This window comes from Monodelphis domestica, chromosome 4 (assembly GCF_027887165.1).
Source record: "Monodelphis domestica isolate mMonDom1 chromosome 4, mMonDom1.pri, whole genome shotgun sequence".
In the NCBI taxonomy this organism is placed as follows: domain Eukaryota; kingdom Metazoa; phylum Chordata; class Mammalia; order Didelphimorphia; family Didelphidae; genus Monodelphis; species Monodelphis domestica.
The window spans coordinates 200,401,898-200,426,759 of record NC_077230.1 but is presented as its reverse complement, the minus strand read 5'-3'; positions in this window follow the sequence as shown (position 1 = coordinate 200,426,759).

The following is a 24,862-nucleotide window of genomic DNA, read 5'->3' as shown; positions in this document are numbered from 1 at the left end:
CTGTAGAAATCCTCTAGAAATCCTCCAAACGTATCCATTGTCAGAAGAATTAATACACTCACATTCTTGGGACAAGGCCGGTTCTAAACAAGGTCACTAATGATCTTATCAATAATCCCAAGAGTCTCCTGATGTCTACTCCCTCTTTCTACCCATCAACCCACTCCAACACATAGACTTTTCATACCTGACTGATTCTGTGAACCACTAGCAGTACAATGATCTGCTGTGGTCTTCTCCAATAAAATAACAAACCAGAATTCATGAGATCTTTGACCATATTTTAAGCCAAGTAACTGACAAAATGAGAATACATCTACAAAAAGTAGTCTGAGTGTTCATGCTATCTCATCTACATCACACAGGAAAGATTCTATGTGGCTCAGGGATTCCAATTTACTGTTCGTTTATGATTGTTCATTTTCTTTGGACATGAATCCATAATGAAATGAATATTAGAACATGAGCTATCCAAATTCTCTGGAGTTTCAAAAGATCAATTCTTCATTCTTTAAAAAAAAAAATAGCTTTCTCAGTCATTAGCTCCATAGCTCAGTCTTATTTCCATTCCCATTGAGCTATTAATCAGATCTTCCATCATAGCTTCACCTGTCCCACAATTCACCTGTCTTATTTCAGAAATATTTTCTTATCTTTCATCTTCCTGCAACCCAAGTATTGCTACACTTTCTCTTCCTCACGGGGGTGACCACTTCTACCTAATTGAGATCTCTCATATATTTGCACCAACTTTAATTTTTTCCTGCTGCTTGATAACTGCACCCCTGTTAAAGAATGCATAAACCTGGTCTGCCATTAACATGCCAGCAAGCAGCTGCTTGTTTACCCCAAAGCTTCTTGTCTTTCTATATTGGATTTTCAATCTCCATCTTCCATCTCCTCTAAATTCTATTGGGTTTTAACGAAGCTACCCCAGAGAAATCCACCCTTCTTATTAGCCAATCAGCATCTCACATTAATTAGGCTAATGGACAGCAGATTTAACACATTTCTTAATTATGACTGCAAACATTTTGTTACAATAACAAATTCCCAAACCCTTCCACAGTGCTTAAATTGGAAAAATAAAAGTGCTTATTAGACATCTCCTCCCTGGACAATGTCTGCCTGAAGGCAAATTTTATTTTCTGTTCCCAGCATGGCTCACCTATGGCCCAACTTTCTCTTTCTCGTTGCTTTTGGGAAGAGAGAGGCAAATAGCCATATCCTTTGTTATTGCAATAAGTTATAAATTTAAAATCAAATACAATTAACTATAGTTCTAACTTTATTGTTTCTACCTGGTACCTTTTTTTATTCCACTCCCTTCTTTTCCTGAATACATAGAAGTTTTGCACATAGAAAATTATTCTTAGAACCCAAAGATGTCAAATGTTAAAGTACATACTACATGATATATGGAATAAATGCAACTTTTAAAAGGAATTGTAATTTCATCAGCATCTAAACTCTATCATGAGATCTCACTAACACAGCAGATCACATCTCTTCTCTAACTTATTATGGAGTAGCTTGAGACACATAGAGGCTAAGAACCTAAGGTTATATGGATAGTCACAGAAAGGGATTTAAACATAGATTTTCTGTACTCTAAATCTAGTTCCATTACTTTACCCATTAATCCACTGTGGACACGATGAGGGTTATGCTTTTCAGAAAATATTTCTTTGGGAACTATGTGGAAGGATTGGAAAGAAAATTGTTGTGAGACATGCAGCTCATTTAAGAAGTTATTGCAAATAATCAGGTGATAAGGGCCTGAGTAGAGAGAAGGGGATGAATATAAAAAATTGTATTGAGATAGACATAATAAATTTGGCAACATAACAGCTGATTGGAAGAAGGGTGAATCTGAAAGAAATATACCTCTGAAGGGAAAGAAAAGTAATAAGATCTGCATTGCAGATCACAACCTCCAGATGCCAATTCATCAAGAGTGACTCACAATAGAAATGAACCAGGGTGGAGGTGGTAGGTGGGACTTTTATTCATCCATCCTATTCTGGTACTTGTATTTTTTTTAATGTGTTATATAATTAGGAGGCAGCATATTAGAGGGGAAGAACATTTACTCTGGCATCAGAAAACTTTGGTTTCAAAGCCCATCTCTGAAACATACTGCTTGTATGCCATTGGACAAGTTGCATCCTCTCTAGTCTTTAGTTTTTTTCATATGGAAAATGGAAGAAATATCCTCAGAAATCCCTTCCAACTCTAGAGCTATGATCTTTTGCATCCCCCAAAAGATATAGGAAAGATATGGTTCCCATTTTACAAAGGAAGCCTAAACAAATTAACATGATCTGCTTGAGAGAATGACTTGAATAAGAGGGCTCCTAAGTGTTGGTTTGGATTATACAGATACAATGGAGGCCAAAAAGGCATATATAAGGAAGGGAAGGGGAAGGGAAGGAAGGGAATGAGCATTTATAGAGCACCTACTTATGTGCCAGGCACTCTGCTAAGTACTTTTTACAAATATTATCTCATTAGATCCTCACAAAAATCCCTACAAGGCAGGCTCTATTAAGGATAAAAAGTTTACTTCTAAGTCTTTTCCCATTCTAAAATATCAGATCAAGGGCTCTAGAAGTGATTAATTTCTGATTAGATTAAGGGCTCTATGACTGGTAAATTTCCAGATATATCAAGACCTGCTTAAACCATGAGGTCCATGAGGTCAAGGTAGCCCTTTCTAAATGCCTGAATTTAACACTAAATGAAGTTTTCTTACATTTAGTGGATATTTATCCCCTACATTCTCTTTTAGGAAAATTTGTTATTTTTTAGAATGTCTCAAGCACTACAAAGTGATGAACTTTAGATGGGGAAATACTCAACTGCCAGGGGTGTATGTTTGTGGAGGGGGGGACCTTTCCTAAACATTGTTTTTTAATACATATGCACAAATTTATCTGTCTTCTGAGAACTTTGGAGATAGTCAATAATCACTTATTAAGAACTTATATGCCAATAACTGTGCTAAGCTTTTGGAATACAAATACAAGCAAAAAGGATGGTTCTTCCCCTCAAGAAGTCTACATTCCATTGGGGAAGATGACACATACAAGGAAGCCAGAGTGGAAGCGCGGGAGAGGTAAGTGGAGGGGAAGGAGAATGAAAGATTGTCTTGATAGAGAAGTCCAGAGTGAATTTGGGGTCAAACATGGGAAAAGGATCAATTATTCCTTTCCTTATTGTAAAAGCTTCAAATATATTTCTTCAAATCTAGTGTAATGAGTATGAATTTTCTAAATAGAAGACATCAAACATTAATTATAATAATTTCATCCACACACTAATGGAATATCTTAAAATCTATCAAGGTTTAAAAAAATTCTTGCTTGGTTTTCAGTTGTTCAGTCAACAATCATGCCTCACACCCCATTTTCATCTTGCAGCATGTGTGAATTGAATGTTTAGGGGACCCTAATCTTGGAGAAACTCAAGATATTAAGGAGATGTCAGAGAGTCACATATTTTAATTTGCCAGTGTGACAGGCAAGATTCCTGACCAAAAAAAGTCAAGGGACATGACTTGTGAAGTTTGGAAATCTTGGCCAATTAGAAAATCTTAGGGGAAGGGTTTAGAGTAAGCTTAAAAAGCCAGCACATAAAGTGGAGGTTGGCTTTCTGCCATTTTTGCTTGTAGAAGAAGCCCTCTTGTTGACAAGCAGTCTCTGAGCTTATCTATATAAACCATGTCTGACAAGGGGTGCAGCACTGGGCTGATGGGAACCACACTGGCTGAAAATCTGGGAACTAAAGGACTTACAAAGAAGCCAGAGACTTTGGGTAGTTAGCTTATTATCCTTCATTCTTTCTCTTTACTAATAAATAATTATAAATTTGGTATAAAGTCTCCAAGATTAATTTTTACATATTACAATTGGTCAGTCCTAAAGAGAGAAGCAGGCTGTTTCAAAACATACAGTTTTAAAAGTGGAAACTACAGGTGGACCTCATTTTCCATGAACTTAACACATGCAAAATCTGGTATATGAAATTGGCAATCAAAAAAAAAAAGGCAGAAAAATACATAAAAAATTAATTACATGCTAAATCCATGCCTTTATCCCAAGCAGAGTAAAGTTTCCCAGTAGCTCACCCAATGATGGTTGTCTGGAGTTCTAGCTTGTAAGAAGTCCTACTCCATTAGAGCAGTGCTTCTCTTTTTTCACTGATGCTCTTTATTTATTAATAATAGCACCAAAGTACAAATGTAATGATGCTGGTCACTCTGATAAGCCTAAGAAAAGTTGAAAGTCCTGTAAACCTCAAAATTTCTCAGACTTATGAATGTTAGGGGTTTCCCCCATTGGGGAATCTTCTACTTAAAAAAAATTCCCTAGCAGATGGTGAGAACTCTACTTGAGTGTGGGGGCTCCTAGCTATGGGAGTGTCCCTGCTCCACCCTACTTAAGACTGCTTTAGGACAGAAAACTGTTTGCTAAACAATGAAAGTACTTTGATCCATGCTTATGGAAGGGACAGGAAGTTCTTTGAGTCATGACTGTTTTAAAATTGATACAATGGGATACTAAGTACCTATAAAGGTGGGGCAACTTGTAAACTACTTAAACCTAAAAGGGTGATAACTTATTCAGAGGTTTTTTCTTAATGAAATTTGTCAACACAGCAGCATTTTTTCCTGACTTACTAAAGAGATTAAAACTACTCAGCTTTGAATTCAAAATGGGTGGTCCTTTGGAAACATCTACAGTGATTGGTAGATGTAAGGACTTAGGGGAGGTGACATAGGAGATTTTGCCCTTAAAAATAAGAGCTCAGAGAAGAGCAAGAGGATCTCGATTTCTGACTCTCATTCTGAAGGAGAGTTCTTTGAGGAGCTCCTCTGAGGGGCTCTGTCCCTCTGGGGTAGGAGCTCTGGAGGCTCTTGAGAGAGGCCCTTTGAAACAATCTCTGGCTGGAAGACTCTTTGAGGAAGGACGCTGGCCTGGTGTCACTAGTATCCTTGTTTAGTCAGACCTTGTGGTGAGTGCTAAAAAACCTGACTGATTTCTCTTTTAAGACTCAGGTCTAGGCTATATTGGCTTGAGGCCCTTCATACTTATTCCTTTCTTTCTTTCTCTTTCTTTGATTACTCATTGTATTGTTAATTAAAATCTCTATAAAACCCAATTGACTTGGGTATTTGAATAATTGGGAATATTTCCCTGTCGACCACCTTATATTGATTTAAAAAAACCAAGACACTGTAGTGAAACATATTTCTGTGGTCAAATTTACTCACTCTCTCTTATATCTATCACAATTTATATCTTCTACTATTTTAATCACTACAGTTTAAGACCTCAACCATTTTAAATCTCACAGTCCTTAGGTATGTTTCTCTAAGAAATCCTTGTTAAATAATGAAGTTCACTATTATGCACAATTTTCAAATTATGCAAAGGAACTTGTATGTATTGGTCATTTGAAACAGGTTTCACTGTATTCCAAGATCCTTAAAGGATAGTAATATGGACAAAAAAAGGCTTTGTGTTTCTATAGAACCAACAATTACCCTGCATGGGTAGGTATGTAAATAGGCATGTTGAGTAGAATAAGTTAACTTTCACAAGGGCCAGAGGCATTTTCTGCTCTTAAAATATTCTTGAAGGCATCTCAGAAAAAAAAAAATTATTGTTGGACAGATGTGTGTAAAAGTAGAGAAAAGAGCATGTGAATATACACCTTAGATCAGTGTTAGCCAATCTTTTCCAGATCATGTTCCCAAACTGCAACTTCAAGCTGCCTGTCAGCTCCCTGCCACCAATATGCCAGGCAGTGGAGGGAGAAAAGCTTTGGAAATGCTGGTGTTCTCCTGCTGGCCAGAGGGGTAAGGCATGAATAAAATGTCCTCTGGTGCCAAGAGGGAAGGGAGCAGCCTCCCCTTCCAGGCACTCTGGGCACATTTACCACACCTTTTCTCACAAGGCCTTGGATAAACATATGCCATCACAATTGTTGGGGAATTCCTCAACCCAGAAGTCCCTTGAGAACAATTCCTCCCACCTAGGTCCCTTGGACTAGAGGCCAATAAGTCAACATGCAAGCCTAGAAGATAAAATTTTATTACTATCAACTGATAGGCTAGCAACCCCACTGAACAAAGGAAGATGCACAATGTGGTGGAACATGGAATATGTTCCTCCTCCCCCTTTTCCCCAAATCTTGGCAGTATGGCAACTAGCCTGGCCCCTGACCTCAGGAATGGGGTTTGGCTGAAAAACTGATTTTCAAAAGAATAAAAGACTACTGGCACCTCCAAGGCATAGGAAACCCCCAGACAGATATGTAAATATGTGATAACTTACCCCATCACAGATAGGTACTTTCTTTTCTGCCTATACACCAAGGCCCCCCCAGAGCCCTCCAATTCTCCTTCCTCCTTATCTACATACCCCACTTGTGACATAGTATATACTATATAAGCTCCCCTTCTTCCTTTTTGGAGAGGCAATCTCATTCTTGCCCCCTGGCCATTTAAACTTTTTTCCTAATAGATTTCTTTATTTTCTAAGATCTTTTGGAGACTTGTAATTCCTTAGTTGAGCTAGTTCACTAGAACCAGATCACACAGTCCACCCACAATAACACATATATTGTCTATACATATATTTGTGTGTATGGATCTATATCCTCTATATCCATAGCTATCTCTAACTTCGTCTGTCTCTCTCTCTCTGTCTCTGTGTGTGTGTCTCTCTCTGTCTCTCTCTGTCTCTCTCTCCCTCTGTCTCTCTCTCTCATTTGGGAGTTTTAGTTTTAATAAAAGGGACAGGATGTCTGGTGATTTGGGATAGGGATGTGTGAAATGGAAGTTTAAGGCGACCTTGAAATATCCAGGTGTACCCTCTTTAACCACTATTCAAAAAGACCAAGGAAAACCATCTTTAAAATGGAATATATTTATTGAGAAAGAAATGTGTAACAATGTCTCACAACATGGACCTAAGACAGTTTTCTGCAGATTAAAGAGAGGGACAGATGTGTGGCCATGACTCAGTTCATTGACCAGAGACAGAATGCCCCTGATGTACAGAAAAACTCTTACAGGAAAATACAACAGACTTATTTTATACACTTAAGCCTTCCTTCAAATTAACATTTTAAGGAAATGGTCTAGAGTGTTTGGTTACAATGGATACACGAGGATCCTTCCTGCCAATGGTCTTGACCTCTTGGGAGAAGCCTCCAATTCAATGGGAGGAACTTCTAAGACAAAAGATCATGGGGTACTTCAGGGTCTAAGGCAAGATCATTCTGGGACACCTCTGCCAGACAAATTCCAAAGATCCAACTGAAACACCTAAAGGGTGTAAGGCTTTTGTGTTGCAGGGAGAAGGATGGGGTTGGATAATCTTGTCTTGAAGGGAAAAGGATGGGAGTGGGGAACCAGCTTTACTAACGTTTTGGAGATATTAATAACTATTACCTTGAGAATAACACACTAATTTCTAATTCCACACAGGGAGAAGGTATTACTTAATCTTAGGGTAGTAACTTGTTAACCGTGTTTCCAGAGTCCCCAGAGATCAAGTCTATTCTGGTGTTGAAATCAGGCCATTTTTGTAGGGCTGGTGGTCTCTTAGTTAATCCCATCAGAAGTATCCCAGTGGGATTGATGGTCTTCAAGATACTGGAGGCCACTTTCAACATAGAATCAATGTGCTTATCCTTTTGAGTTTCATTGGAATCTAGAGTTCAGAAAAGAGATCAATGTGCATAATAAACCTAGAAAGGTAAACTTGAAGCCAAATTAGGAACAGCTATAAATACCAAACAGAAAACTTTGTGTTCTATTGTCAACATTTAAAAAAAAATCAGCTATCAAAGTAGTTATAATAAAGTGTCTTCAATTGTGATCAGAAAGATTACACTCCAGGTTAGCCCACACATCAATGCACCAAGGTACATGGGTTCCCCAGAGATACACCTAGAAATTGAATTAAATAGTCTCTTGGCAATGAGGGAGGAAACAGAAAGGTTACTAGGTTTCAGAGAGGTGTGGGAAAGAGTTCACTAGCCAGAGGCTAAGGTGGGTGGGAATGGGCTTTCTCTTATTTAAGTCTGAATGCCTCTTTTAAATTTAGGCTGTCTATTGATAAGAAAAACCAATTCATGATCAATTCAGTCATAATTTGTCTTTTGACTTCCTTGTGGAGTACTTAGAGTTCCTTTCGGTGAAAGGCTATAAAAGAGATTATTTGGTTATATGAAAATGATGTTAACACTATCCTAAAGACAATAGTGAACTACCAGAGCATTTGACTAGGACGGCAATATGGGCTTTAGGCATAGCAATTTGGCAGGTACTTGGAAAAAGAGTCAGAGGAAAGGTAGATTACCTCTATTCAGAGTTTCTATTATTTCTAGACAAAGAAAAAGGAACCTCTTAAAGAGATAACCCTTGACATATTTGATAAATTATTCCTTATTTAAATATATTAGAGTGGTTCTACTTTTCCCCCTAGTTGGGAAAAAATATGTGTGATTTTTCAAATATCTCTGTTGACACTGATCCCTGTGGCCTGTCATCTCTATTGCACCAGCCCTATTGCACTAGGCACAGAATCCAGCAGGAGAATGCAAACTATTGAGCATTGGGACTGGGCACAGTCATTGCCAGTAAGGTAGAAGGATGAAGCACTATTTAAATTTCAAACAACTAGACTCCAGGCCACAAAAAAACCCCCACAAAATCCTGCATGGTTTACAAGAGACATTCTCTGTGGAAAAAGAAAAAAAAAGAATTGTTAGGTGTTTTCTACCTCTCTCCTTTCAGGTAATGAGTCCCTATGGTACTTTTACATCCTGAGCCCCTGCTGCTAGTGCTAATGCAATGTTCTGTGGTGTCAGGAATCCCCACCCCCCCTTGCATTAAGGGGTTCACCTAGAATGGAACCCATGATGAGAAGCAAAGGTACAAGGCAGTGCTGAATACCTTTAAATTCATTATCATGGCTCCCTCTCCCCAACCTGACTCTGTGTGGTAACAGGAAAAAAAATTGTAAAATAAGATCTCAGGGATTGTCAGTAAGGTTTTCTTGGATGACATGACTCAGTTCATAAAAGGAAGCAAGAGAAGAAAAAAGGTTAATTCCTCTCTAATAAGCAGCTCAGAGTGGTTTGTTAACATACGAAGCCTAATTTCAGCTCATGCTACATTGGAAAAAGGCCTCAAATATTCCATTGTTTTAATTCTAATCTTCACATTTATGACTAAACATACCTAATTAACAGAAAGACCTTTTTAAATTTAAAAACAGTTTTGATTCAAGGAGACTGCTTTATTTTCTCTCTTGATCACAGTGTGTTTTAGTTTCCTCTAAAACATTCTCAACTATATTTTACCCCATAAAGGTACTATGTTGTGAAGTAATTACCTTCTTTTAATTTAAAGATAACCCATTTGAAGAAAAGGTGCATTTTAAAACAGTTACCAAACTTCTAATGTCAATCTCTTTAAATTCCTATCAAGTCTGGCCCTCATCATACTACCTCAAATGAGTCAGGAAGAATGATGTGGAAAGATGCTAGGACAATAGAATGAGTACCACTGGTAAGTTTTGTTAAAAAGATGAAAATTGTTTTTTCATTGAAAGAAATGGAAAAGGAGTGTGCACATATTTTTTAGAAAAGAGGTCACACATTTCTTAGAATGCCCTCAATACAGTAAAGAAACAAACTTTTTCCTACAAAGCAGATGTCTAGTATTTCTCAGTGATGGAGCAGATAGCCTCAGTAAAACATCATTTTCTTACATTAAGGACCTAGAAAGAAGTTCCAATGTATAATGAATGTAAGGATTAAAAATTAAGGCTGGACTAAATATAAGAGAAATATGGTGGCCAAAATTATTATTCAAGTCAAATGACTTTTTAGCAACTTTATTTATAAAATAGAGGGAAAGAGTAAAAGTACAGAAATGAGAGAGAGGGTAGAGAAGGCATCTATTCTATCACACTAGATAATTACTCTGGCCTGGTTCCAACCAGGCAGGACTCATTAATTCTCCCCCAGAGGACCTTAGGTCAGAGGGGCCAGTGGTGAATAAAGCAAGGGCTCCAGACACAAGGCATTCCACAAGACAGGGGGCCTTTCCAAAAGCAAGTGCCTTCAGGAGCCAGGAAAGGAGTCAGTCCTTTTCGCTCATCCATGTGGTAGTCCAAAGAGAAAATCCAAGAGCAGTCTTACCAGAAGCAGTTCAAGGTCCCAAGTTGGAGCACCTACAAGGCCAAGTTCAAAGGAGAAAGAGCTGGTCAAAGGAAGTTTTTGCCACTTTTAAAGACCATTCTTTTCATCACTTCCTGGTCCCCAATTTAAGAGGACCAATTGCAGTTTTAGGATTTTCTTGGGATTTCCCAGAAGGCAGGCAGTCTTTTCTGAGTTGTCACCCACTCTAGCACATGGGTTGTGGATCTCCCCTCACTTAAGGAAATGTGGGAGTGTATATGCTTCTGGTGATGAAATCTAAAAGTGGGAGAGGGGAGAGTTAATAGCTGTAATGTAAGAAAGAGAGATGCAGGGGGTTACAATGGGAAGCCAAGCTGAAGGAGAGATCAACGGAGGAGGGACAAAGAGAAAGAAGCTCCCAACTGCCAATGGTCTTCCAGCCTGGGAGGTAGAGGAGGAAAGGAGGTTTTCTTGGAAGCTGAGAAAGAGCCCATCCGTATGGGATCTGTTATTCCTTCTGGGACCCCGAAACACCTCCACTAAGACTCTTCAAGAACAGCTACCAGAATTCTCAAGGGGGTTTTAGATTTGGACTCAATCTGGCCAGAGCCATCCAGAGCTTTCCCTGAGATTTCCCTCTCTCCCTGACCTGTTCCTAGACACCTGAATTAAAAGCTAGTTAGCTAAGGAATAGGGATCAACCAGCAGCTAGCCAGAGGAGGGTTCAAGGCACTCAGCCTTACATCCCAAGAACTTGAGGGGGGCAGCCTGCCAGAGGGGACCAGTGTTAGGGTTTCCTATTCCCCACTTTCCTTGCCAGATACCCCTATATCTCCTTCCCTGTGTGAACCCAAATAAATTGTTTACTGCTTTAGAATTAGGTCTGGTTGATTTATGATGCTGGGAAAGGGGACAGAAGATTTGGGGAGAATCACATCTCTCCCCAAAAGGGGAAGGTTAGCTCAAGATCCCAGGCATCTAAACTGCTTAACCTAAAGAACAATAGCTCTCCTTGATAGTGGGGTGTCCCCAGATTTCTAAAGGGAAGTGACCGTGGGTGTCTTCCATCTCCCAGAACTATTCTCTGAGGAGACATATTCCCTCTGTCAGGGGGACAAGACTTGGTTACCTCTCTCCCAGAAAAGAGAGGGGAAGAAGAATCTCTCCACCCTCCCTCCCATCTCTCTCTTTCTCTCTCCTTCTATTTCCCCTGTTCCCTTCTCAATCCTTCCTTCTCAGATCCTTCTATTACATAGCCCTAATATTACTGCATACTCAAAAGCTTTAGACTATGGAAACCTGCCATTTATTGATAAATGTCGTGGGACTGTGATTAATGATTGAATCTGATTCTAGGAGAAGAGAACAATAGAGCCATTATATAGTGCCAAGAAGCATAAGGTCAAGGAGCCAAACAATCCCAATTGGATTGATGAGAATCTGCCTAGAAGCACAAGGCCAAGAAGAACAACCAATTCCAGTAGGATTAATGAGATTCTATGCCAAGATAGAGGACTTTGAGGTTTGAGGTTGTGGTTGTTTGACATACATCAGAGGCAGGTCTTCCCCATGCCACATTCAGACAAGTACCCAAGTTTGGCTCCCCTATCCCTGAGAGTGAAGATAAAATCAAACCAGAGAAGCATACTTCCTTTTTTACACACAAAAATCTAGTCCTTTTTTCTCTCTTATAGTATGGCAACTTCCTGTAGTCCTGGCTGATAACTGGTAAGTGCAATATTACTACATTTTGTCCTACAGACTTGTAGGATAGACATTACTTATGTAGACCCTAATATAAGAGCCTGTTATGAATTTATTCTTGTTTACTTAGAAATTTTTATGTATATAGAGTTTTGATATTTTGATTCCGATTTTGAATTTTTTTCTTTCTCTCACAGTTTTAAGTTTTCTTCTATTTGCTTTTCCTTTTTTTTGACACAATTTATACATCTCATAACTCAGCCATGTATCCCTGGGTGATCTGTGTGCTTATCAACACCCTCCTCAGGGGGAATTATATAATTGCCATGTGATTCTAGATTTATAAAACAATTTTCTTGTTTAAGAGTAATTTTAGGATAAGAAATTTGCTACTTCCCCAAATCTAGAAAGTGAACTGTTTGGAGAAGGCACCATGGAGATACCAAAGAAGCCATGCACTGCATCAAAAGATCCAGAATGAACTTTGGAATGTAGTCAAATTGAACTGTGGAAGGTTGAACACATTTATTTTTTATGTACTCTTATGCCAAAGGGAATGCCCCCTAATTGACTTTTTTTCAATGTGCCTAACAATTATTGGTTTTGTTCTCTTTCTCTTTTATTTCCCTCTTATCACCAAATTATTGTAATTTCCCCTTAGTGCAAGGTTGCATGTACCTTTGGTTGAAGATCTTTAGGGATATAAACTGATTATGTTTAAATGATCCATTGGGGAGACTAGTCTCCCAAAGAATCACAGGGGAATTGTGTAATTAATATCTGACCCTAGAACTATAACTCCTAGCACCCCATCCTCCTCCTAGTGTTACATGCTGACATAGGGAGATAATAAATTTTGGGTAATTCCACCTCTTGCCCTTCTCTTTTCCAGAGGTGGCAGCTGTGAATGCAGGGTTTTTGATCAGGTAGAAAACTTAGTCATGTGGTTCTGTTTTGTTAATTACCTTTTAATTCCTTTATTTCTAGTGATTATTAATAAACTTTATAAAATATAATACTTGGAGTATTAGACATTAATTTAAATCATATATATTGCAGATTTAGAGGTAGACTTTGAGGCAAGGGGAAGAAACAGGTAATGGTTTAACCTCAGAGATATGACAGAAAGTAAAATCATAAGCTCTGTTTTGCATTGGGACTCTTTTTCTCTAGCTAGGACCAATGCATGAGCTGGATGTCATCCCAATTTCAATAAAAACAAATGGGGGAGGGTGGTGATGGATATTATTTCCTATTAGATCATGTGCCCTTTTCTCGTTTGCCCCCTCAGAAATGCATGTATGTTTGTATGTATGAGAGAGACAGACAAGAGTTCCAAAGAAGGTAGATCTTTAACCAAATTGAAATAAATGGATAAACCAACACTGGGGTAAACTGTTTTTCCAGATTAATAGTTCCAATAGTCAGCTTTTAGGGAAGAATATGATGATCTCATTCACACTAAAGTATAAAAGACTCATAAGAAGACTCAAGTTTAGCACAGTGCTTTGCACAGTTACCCCATTTGGAGTTTCTTGGCAAGAATAGTAGAGTGATATACCATTTCCTTTATCTCATTTTACAACTGGGAAGACTGAGGCAAATAGTGTTAAGTTACTGGCCCAAGGGCTCACAGCTAGTAAATGTCTGAAGCCAGAGCTGAACTCATGAATATGAGTCTTCTTGACTCCAGGACCAGCCCTCTACCAATTATGCAGCCTAGCCATCCACTTGGAAGGAAATAGGGATGCTAAAAGTCAGAGGCGAAGAAGGAGTCTATTCTAGAGATGAGGGAGGAACTCTGCAAAGGTAGGAGGTATGCAATGGAATGTCATATAAATGAACAAAAGGTTTTATAATGTGTTGTCTTCCCTGGGGTATTTGATTTTTAAAGGAAGAGAAGACCACTTAAAGCCAAAGGAGTGGCATTTTAATGGGGACAGTTCAGGCTTCATTTGTCTTCCCTGGGGTATTTGCATTTTAAGGGAGGAGAAGACCACTTAAAGCCAAGGAGTGGCATTTTAATGGGGACAGTTCAGGCTTCATTAAGCCAGTGGAAGAAGTATTTTAGACTGTACTACATTATCTAACACTTAGACTCAGAGAAGGAAGGAGTTGGTTGGGACACTTGAGAGATCATCTAGGCCAATACCCTCATTTTACAGATGAGGAACCAAAGGTCCAAAAAGGTGAATTGAATTACATAAAGTTCCAAAGCCACTTAGTGTCAGAGCTTGTTCTGAATGTAGGTTTCCTAATTTCCAGGCGATTGTTTTTTATTACATCAATTAGAGTTCTACTTTGTATCACATTTTATCTCCCAAAGAAAATGTAACTTCTCCATCTTAGAGTGAAATTCGTTGTACTTCCACCCCTACCCCATGGCACCCAGCACTCTGTCAGGTACAGACTAATTGTTTTAATGCCAACATGTTTCATTGCCCTTATAAAGAAGTGGGAAAGTAAAAGAAATACTTGATATGGGGGTACAGGTTTCCCTCGGGACACCCCAAACTCCAGAAATGTTCTAGGTCAAAGGGGACATAAGAAATTACTTTCTAGAAGCATCTAAGCCTCCTCCCCTCCTCCCCTTTGGAATTTCCCCTAGATCTTAAAGTAACATGTATATGCATCTTCTGGTTCTACTCTGATAAGCATCAAGTGATACCTAATCTAATCATCCTTTGATTTCCATAGATCATCCCTTATACCTCCAGTCTCAATGAATTACCTCATTCCAAATTCACTCTACCCCCCCCCTTTTCTTATCCTGAAACCCCTGCTGTGAAAGGGGCATAAAATCCCCATATCCTATCTCCTTGGGGAGGCAGTGCTCCACCTGCCCACTGTCTCCTGGCCTTTCAACATGACTTCCAAAGTAATAAATTTTTCTTTTTTGTTTTTAAGCTAAGTTTTGGAGTCTTGCATTCTTGCAAAGGGTAACCTGTCCTGGACCTGGGATTTCAATTCTCCTCAAAGCTCTCCCATGACATACTGACTATAATAATTACTTGGATTTGCTAAAGCCTCCATTTTTTCCAGTGTTTTCTGATATATAGCAATAATCTTTTGCTACCATATACTAAGCTTGAGAAATGGGGATCAATGAATCCTGACCAGACTATTCCAACTGAATGTAGACTAGGAATAGCCTTGTGACCTTTCTTATCTCAACTCAGAAGAATCTGAGATTTTCAGATAAAATAACTTAGCAGCCTATTTCCTTGGGACCCCAAAGTCACCTTAAGATGATTAACTATTAAAGTCACCTTAAGATGATTAAGATGATTAACTATTAAGAATTTGCTATCACATTCCCTCTTTCAAGCTGTGTTTTTCTTTTCTTTTCTTCTTCCTCATTTTGATACAATAAATTTCTAATTCCTGTACCTCATGGACTTCTCTCCTAAGGAGAAGACATTCTACATGCATGTCATTCTGTTGAGAAGAATACAGTAAATGCGCCCTTTACCTCTCCCTCTAATTCTGGTATCTTTCTCTAACTCAGTCTTTTCCCCATTTCCTGGGGTCAGACATTCAGGAAGATAGAGGTTTGAATGAAGTATTCTATCTTTATCCCCATCTTATTTCTCTCTTCTCTGTCCAATCTCATCAGGAAGGGATTCTTGACTAAAAAGACCTGAATGAGGGACAATTACATAAGACAAGTAAAAAAGAAAATTGGGTTCTTAATTGGCTTGAGAAAAAAATAGTTTAAAAACAGAAATTAAAGGACTTACTATGACTATGTGGGACCATTTCAAAACAGGCAATTGTCTATAAGCAGATAAAACTGGATGCCTCAATTCTCTCCCCACTCCAATACAGGATTCATTCAGACATTAAAGTATTTTCTTAAAGCACAAGTCTTATCTCTCTCTGTCTCTGTCTCTGTCTCTGTCTCTGTCTCTGTCTCTGTCTCTCTCTCTCTCTCTTTGTCTCTCTCTTTAACACACACACACACACACACACACCAACCCCACTCAATAAACTCCCCATGGCCTCCAGGATCAAATAAAAAATATTATGATCTATATTCAAAGTTCTTCATAACCTAGCTCCCTCTTCCCTTTCCAGTCTTCTTACACCTTACTATTCAACACATACTCATTGATCCAGTGGCACTAACCTCCTGGCTGTTCAGCAGATAAGATACATCATCACTTTAGGCATTCTCTCTGGGTGTCCCCCATGCCTGGAACAGTCTCCATCCTACTCTGACAAGTGGCTTTCATGGCTTCCTTCAAATCCCAAATAAAATCTTTTACTGGAAATCCATCCCCAAATCGTCTTCATTGTAGTGTCTTCCCTCTGTTATACATTTCTTATTAATTCCGTACATAGTTTGCTGTGTATTTATTTACTTGTTTGCATGCTGTCTCTCCCATTAGATTATAAATTCTTTGATGGCTAGTGATATCTTTAGCCTCTTTTTCTCTCCTTAGCACTTTGCACAATACCTGGCACTATAGAGGTTTAATAAATGTTTAATGATTGATTGATAGATCAAGAAGTATCATTAATAAGGAAACATTCCTTAAAATAGAGGATATTGATAAGTTGATAATGGAATCATTTTGACCCAAACTGGTAAAACAGTGAGTCTACACCAACTAAGAGACTTATTGGTAGTACAGAAATAAAAAGGGCAAAAAAGCGGTTATTTTAATTTCTTTATCTTAAAAGAAATCACCATTTTCTGACACACATTCTTATGAAACCTAATCTTCATTCGTCCATGCCTTTTCCATCTCTTAAAACATTCTTTCTCATATTTCTCTCACTTATTTCCCTAAAGAATGACTCCATAGGCAATTCACATTTGACACTTCCATGCAAAGTTGCTACCACTTCTAATCCTAATTTCCATGGCTCTACCTTTTTGCCTTCAAGGAAAGTACAGTGTTTTTGTTCACACTGAGCTGTCCTCGATTTTCTATCCTATTACATTTGGTAGAATCACTGTTGGAGATCCCAGAGATTTACGGCAAGGACAAAATGTCATCAAATCTATTCCAGCCCTCTCAGAAACTGCTTGTGAGCTGAAGGTGAAATTACAACAGACATTGCCTTTTCTGAGCTAACATTTCTTTTTCTTAAATGTTGGTGCTATGTCCTACTCTCTTGAGCCAGCTCATAGAATCAGTGTTTGTCCAAGATGGTAGAATCTAATGGTGGAATCTGCTTCAAGATAGAGTCAATGGCTGGGCAGTCTGGAATGTTTGAATTTTCACTGATGAAGAAATAGGAATGAAGCCCAGTCTAAATTATATATCTCCCTCAATTCTTAAAAAGGAAGGTTGAATGACATAATGGTTTCACAATTGGTTCTGGGGTCCTGAAGACAAGTCATGCTTCTGACACATACTATTTATACCACAATGGACAGGTTATTTAACCTCGTGTGAGAGAGAGGGACCTCTCAAACTATCAGGTGAAGAATTGCCAACTAGAAGTTTAAGAGAAAACATAATATATGAAGCACTGATTACCAACCCAAGTATATTATTTAATTGAGAAGTTATCCTATTATTTTATTCTGAAAGTTCTTCAGTTTGACAATGGAATGTTTTATTTCACTACTTCAGGATATTTCAGCCAATTATTTTTACATGAAAGTTATTTTTAAACTTGCCATAATTCTTTATTAAGTACCTCAGAGGTAAAATGTACAATGATAAATAGGAATATTGTGTGAGGTGAAGGAGGGTATATTTTCCCTTAAATGATGATTCATAGAATAATAGAATGTTTGAGCTAGAAAAGACTTTAGTTGATCCATAGCCTAGCATTTTACTTTTACAGGGGATGAAATTGAGGTACAGGGAGACCAAGTAATTTTCTTATGGACACATAACTGGCCACAGAGCCAGGATTAGCAATTCAGATTTCTAGACTCTCACCACAGTGCTCTCTTGTTATAGGATATAATATCTAAAAGGCAAAAATAAAAACAAAACAAAAATAATAGGAATTTTTTTTCATTAATCCCTAATGGTGGATTTTAAACAACATCTAGCCCATCAACTTGTGTTGGTGAGGATATATTAGTGAATTAGGACTCCCTCACTCTTCTCTCTCTTGTTTGCCATGCCTAAATCCAATCCATTGCCAAGACCTATTTCCACAATTTATCTCCCACTCATTCCACTCTTTTTCCTATCAGGGTACCCACTCTAGTTTAAATTCATTACCTCCCATCTAGAATATTGTGATACTCTCGTAATTGCCCCCAAACTTACAATCCCTCACCTTTCTAATTCTTTATCTAAATATCTATTAAAATAGACTGTCTAAAGTATAGGTCTGGCCATGTCTCTTCTCTACTACCCAATCTTCACTGACTTTAGGAAAAACACATTCTGCAGTTTGTCATTTAAAGTCTGTCTGTAGGTCCCTTCCTTTTGCACTTAGAATTCTAATACCAACCACCAATTCTATACTATTTAATATTATGGTCCTTTATTCCCACTTATAGTTAGAAACTCTGACATCTAAAGTGAGAACTACAAAATGTACCCATAAAAATTAGCACAGGTGTCTTCAAATTGACCTCAAATGTGAATGTATTTAAGCATATTAAGCAATGTATGTATGTGTATATGTATTTGTGTGCACATATATGGGCAGGGAAAACTCAGGGAAAGATCCAAGATCTCCATTTATAAGGACTTGTTATGCAGATGAGAGACCTTGTTATCTCAGGAGCTCACTTCTGGAGGAGGGTTTAGATTAGGGCCAGGATAGGAAGGAACTTCCTCTCAGTGCCATGAGGCTGAATGCTATCTATTAAAAGAAAGATTTTAACTAACAATTCATGGTTATTATTTTCTAAAACTTCAACCTGCTGAAAAATTATAATATCTGTCTTAGAGGCAGCTAGTAGACAGAGTTCTGTGCCAGGAGTCATCAAAGACCACACTGTTTGACATGGTCACACATGGAATCTGGGGACTGCAAAGCAGCCACCAGGAAGGATGGAAACATCCATTGAACCCCCCCCCCCCCCAGTGACTTTCATTATTAAAATACCCTTATTATTGGAATTTCTATGATTATTCCCCAGGAAAAATAGATGAGAGCAACATACTTGCAGGATGTCCCACTCTGTCCCCCAAGAATATTACCAGGAGATCCCACTTAAAAAATTAAACCTTAGGATTCTTATATACCTACTTATATAGGACCCTCTTTTCTAGACATAAAATCTTCTGGCAAATCTGTGCTCTGAATTCCCCAACCTATGTTTGGGTCGTGTTGGTTCTACCCTCTGACCCTGCACTTAGCAATAATATTTTGTTAACTATCTCCTTAGACTTCATGTCTGTTGTCAGGTTATATGGAAACATGTATGTTGAGAATGAAATTGTGTGCCAAGTAGATGTATGATCATGAGGGTATAAAATAAAGTTAAGCCTCAGCCAAGGTGGAGAAGTTTATCCTGTGAAACCTGTGCTCTGGGTTAAATAGAAAGCTGTGTCCCATCCATCATTTTGTCGACACCATCCCACCTCCAAGACCCTATCCCATGTGGGAAGCTGGATCACCTTCACAGCAGTTCTGAACCTGGAATCAGGAGGACTTTAGTTCAAATTGTACCTCCTCAGACCCTTACTAGCTTACTAGCTGACCCTGGGTCCTTAACTGAAAACTTAACTTCTACTTAGTTCCCTCATTTGTAAAAGGAAATAATAATAGTTCCTACTTTCCAAGATTGTTCTGAGGGCAAAATGAGAAAATCTTTGTAAAGCATTTTGCATAGAATGAAGTGCTGCATAAATGCTAGCTAATTGTCACCACTATCATCATCATCATCATCATCATCATCATTTTCATTTTCTATATTCCAGCATCCTAGAATGAAGCCCCAATTACCATATCCTAATTGTGACTGCCTTTTACCATTCTGATGGACTGTAATACTATTGCCCAAACTTGGGATGTCCATTACTTTCTAACATTCAATCTTTCTCTAGCACTGGGATACATTAACTATTCACCTCTACCTCTCAGAATTCTTAGTCCTTCAAAGATTATCATAATTCCATGTCCTCTTGGAAATTCCCTAATTTCCCTCATTCATGTTATAGATGAAGAATCTGAGGGATGAAGAGGTTTATTAACATAAGGTTAATTATTAACAGGGACAAAATGTTTTTTCTAACTGCAAACCTAAACTTTTTCCTTTGCATCAAATCTATACAGGGGGTTAGTGGTTCAAAGACAATAATGTAAAGTATAATATGTTAATTGGGGAAGGAAGGAGCAAGGGAAGGCATAACACTCCTGATTTTTCTTTTGTACCTTTTTTGTCAAGATTCCCCAGTCTATATGTGGATCAAATTCAATGGCAAATTCCAGATCGAGGGTAGCAAAGCTTCTACAATCATTCCCTATGTGCCCCAAAGGGTACCACTGAAATAATTATTTTTCTTATAATTTCTGAGAGCTCTCCATAAAGTTCCTGAAGGCCAGAATAAGTCATGATAGATGATAGAAGTAATTGAGAGTATAGTCGTATTAAAATGACCCAAAGCATGGGTTGGCCAAATGGTGCCTCTTTACTCTGAAAGAAATCTAGGGATTCCTTGTGAATTTTATGGGCAGAGAATGTGAAAGTCACATTCATGGAAATAGAGTTCATCTCACAAGGGAACATGTTTGGGTATGGGATTTTTGGCACTGGATAAACCTGAAGAAGCCCTTGAAGCCTCTGAAATAAAAATCTTTTGAAAGAGAGACAATTTTAAACTTCTTTGGGGAAAATTTTGGAAGCTCAGAAAGACCACAATGGGGAGTAGAGGGCATCTGGGTAGCTAAGTGGGTCATACTTCTGATGTCTCATAGAAATAACTCATATTTCTAATTGTTTCTCTGAATTAGTAAGTGGCCAAAAACAGAATCAGAATATTCCATCAAGTGATCTTTGAATATAAGTTGGCACTTACAGGAATTCAGGGGCTTCTACTATTATCTTAGATTCTGAACATACAAGCTGGAGTTCCTTACAGTGGTGTGATGACCTAATGATGTGATAGATATATTAGAGCTAATGTTAGGTTGTCATGGTCACTTTGATAATGTAACCAAGGGACAACATGATAGGTATTTGTAATACCCTTACATCATTTGTTTCACCCCCTTTCTTGTTAAAAAAAAGGAAGCATTTAAAGTTATCAATTTTTTAACAACTTAATAAAATGATTTGTAATAATGTTTTCTAAATCAGACAAAGGTTAGTAGAACACTAAAAATGAAACTTTCCCATTTGACAGCTCAGTTATAAAATTTACATATTCCAAGAAACATTTATTTGGCAATATAGTGATGCAAATCAGAATAGAACTCTACGAGGCATAAAAAAGCTATCAGATTAAAGGTCATTGTTTATAGTGAGTAAATGGTCAAAAGGTATTTAATAAACTTGTTATTTTCTTCAAGAGTGGAACTATGTTAGAAAAAATATAGAACCTAAAATGATATTATCCTGTCAAACCATTTGATATTTTAATACGCTAATGTGACACTAATGGACCAGTCTGAAGGGGATATGGGACTTGAATATGTTCTAAGTAAGAATGGTTTTTATTGATTCACAGCATCACAGAATATAAGGGGAAACACACCTCAGAGATTACCTAGTTTTATTAAAAGGAATTCCCTTACAATACTTACCAAAAGAATTTAGACAGCCTCTCATGAAGGGAATCACTAATGATGAAAAATGTATAACTTCTTAAAATAATCCTTTTAGTTAGCCATTATTGTTACTACCTTTTTCTCTTATATAAACCCAAATCTGTTTGTATGAAACTTCTTTTTTTTGTCTTCCCCTGATTCTATCCTCTGGGAATAAGCACAACAAATTTACCATCTATTCTACATTGCTGCCCTTCATATAAGTGAGGACAGTGGTCATATCTCCATTTATTATTTTTTTTTTCTTTTCTGAGTAAACATTCTTAGTTTCTTCAATACCATCATTTATGTCATGGCTTCAAGTCCTCTTATGTTATTGGTTCATTATATTAAGATTTGGAAGGTACCTTAGAAGACCTTCTTTTGCAGATGATGAAACTAAGACCAAGAGTCCCTAAATGATTTGCTTAAATAGGTCATATATCTTATAAGAAGCAGGGATAGAAATTTAGCTCAAGTCTTCTGAGTACAAATCCAAATTCTTCTCTTTCTACCAGGATCCTCTGAAAGGGATTCAGATCATCTATTACCTTCATAAACTGTTTAACTTCATATTAAACATGATATATATATTTAATGTAGTCTGACCAAGTCAGAGTACAGCAAAAATATTCTCTCAATCTTAACACTATATTTCCATTAATTAGACATTACTCAAGAAGTGTCCATTAAGATGATGGTACATATTTGTAGGACAACTATGTACAATGAGGTATGTTATTGTGACTTTGACACAAAAATTTTCTCTTTGAAAAGTTAAATATTCTAATATGGCAACATACACCTTCATCTCCTTAGAACAATGCATTGACCAACTCAGCTACTTTGCTTTTACTATTGCAAGCAAAGACTGCAATAATATTTGTTCGGTAGTAAAATAGTATGAGTTCCAAAATAGGCACATTCAGACCTGTCACATGCAAATCACAATAATTTTGCACGCTGCTTTTTTTTCCTATTCTCTTTCCTTTAATTTTTTTTTATTGAAGCCCTTTGTTAGTAGATCATAGTTATTTCTGGACATATTCATTCTCTTCTTTCTTTGACCCTCTTTTTACCACTCCCCAACACCATGAGTTTTACCTTTTACAAATAAGACAGTTCAGCAAGCCTGACAGTGACTGCACTGGTCGTGGGTGAGAGATTTGAAAGCCCTCGCTGTCCCACCCCATCTCTCCAGTAGGTACATGTGCGTATCTCTTTTCTTGGAACTAGATTATTCATGCCAATTATAGATTTTATCTTCATTTTAATATTCTATTTGTTTATATTGTCATAATTATTTTGAATACATTTCCTGATTCTGTTTACTTTATTCTGCATCATTTTCACATGTTCTTGGTAGCATAGGGAGGAACAAGAACCTTATGCAATGGCTGATCCAGTATAGTGGACTAAGAGGCAGAAGACTAGTGCCTACTTCTGACTCTTCCCCTTACGAGGAAGACTTTTATCTACCTCTTGGTGGCTCAGTCTCTTAGTCTATAAAATAAGATACTTGTACTGAATGATTTTTAAAGTCCTCCCAATTCTAGTAGTAATATAGAAATGTATTTTTCTATTGATTAGTTTAAAAAGCTGTATATATTTGATGCAGCAAGACAGCTCAGTGGATTGAAAACTAGGCCTAGAGACAGGAAGTTCTGGGTTCAAATATGGCCTCAGGCACTTCCTTGTTGTGTGACCCTGGGCAAGTCATAACCCCCCATGGCCTAGTGTGACAGAGGCTGTCACTAAAGAAAAAGTGCCAGGCTGAAGAGTGTGTGCAATTGATCACCTTGACAAGGGAGGGGACCCAAGGGATTGGAATCTTGAGGAGGAGAAGACTCTGCCTAGTAGAGGAGTTGGTCTCTCAGTCTTGTAGAAGCCAAAGAGAGAAGGTAGAAAAAGACTTTCTCCTGAGGGTTACCCACCTTTCCTGCTAGTGACTGGAATCTTTCCCCCTGACATTTCCCACTTGAAAAGACTATTGAAGAGGAAACCTGAGAAAGACATTTTAAATCTCTGTCCAAATTTACCTCAGCTCCTATTGCCCTGAGTCTAATGATATTTGCATTCAAGGGGAGGTTAATTTGTAACTGAGGGTTCAGTCTTTCAGAACAGAGAGGGGGAAAGAATGAGAGACCCCCCTTCTCAAAGTGGGGTTCAGGGGAGACAGTTGATGTTTAGGGTTTACACAGAGAGAGAAGAGGGGGTTTGAGGATTTTCCCCCTTCTGCCTTTCCTCCTTAGCTTTGGCTGCCTTCCCTCTTGTCCCCCTCTCCACTACTTGAGACCAAAGGGTCTCCCCTTGATCTGTTCACTCACACTTGATTCACAGTTTGGGGAAGAGATTAGTATTATAATGTCAACTCAATCAGGGGTTAACAAAGAATAACTAGCCCGGAAAGAATGGGAAAGTAAAGTGGGAAAAGGGGGTCCCTGTCTCTATCTAAAACACGTTTCCCTCCCTCCTTTGGAGGGAACTCAGGCCTTGGCAGCCTGAGCCCCTTAAGAGAAAGTCAGGTTGACTCACCCTGGTTTTGGACCCTTGGCCACAGTTCAGGCTCAGGAAGGGGAAGAATACTACTATAAGAAGGAAAAGGAAGAGAGTGTTTTATAAGTAATGCTGAAACATTACTCTCAGTGAAATAAATTCTGAGAGGAAAGAGCATCAAGATCCATTGGGATATCAAATTCTATATTACCCTATAGGAAAAGTGAGAAGGGAAAACTAAGTGAAGAGAGGGGATGGGGAGTACAAAAGGGGAAGGAAAGAGAGGAGGAAGGGAACATAACACATCCTAAAAAATAAGAAGGGAACAAAAAGGGAGGAGACAAAAGGGAAGCTTATTGAGGATGGGGATTAGGGGGACTGATTAAAAGCAAACCACTGGTTTAAAAGGATATAGCAAAAGAAGAAAGGATAGAACTAGGAGAAGATATCAAAATGCTGGGGAATGACACAAGAGGCTATCATAACTTTGACTGTGAATGGGATGAACTCGCCCATAAAATAAAAACAAATACCAGAGTGGATTAAAAACCAAAATCCTACCATATATTGCCTACAAGAAACACACATGAGGCAGATAGACACTCACCAGGTTAGAATTAAAGGTCAGAGCAAAATATATTGGACCTCAACTGAGAGAAAGATGGCAGGAGTTGTAATAATGATATTTGACAAAGCCAAAGTAAAAATAGATCTAACCAAAAAGGATAGGGAAGGTAATTACATCCTGACAAAAGGCAGTATAGACAATGAGGAAATATCA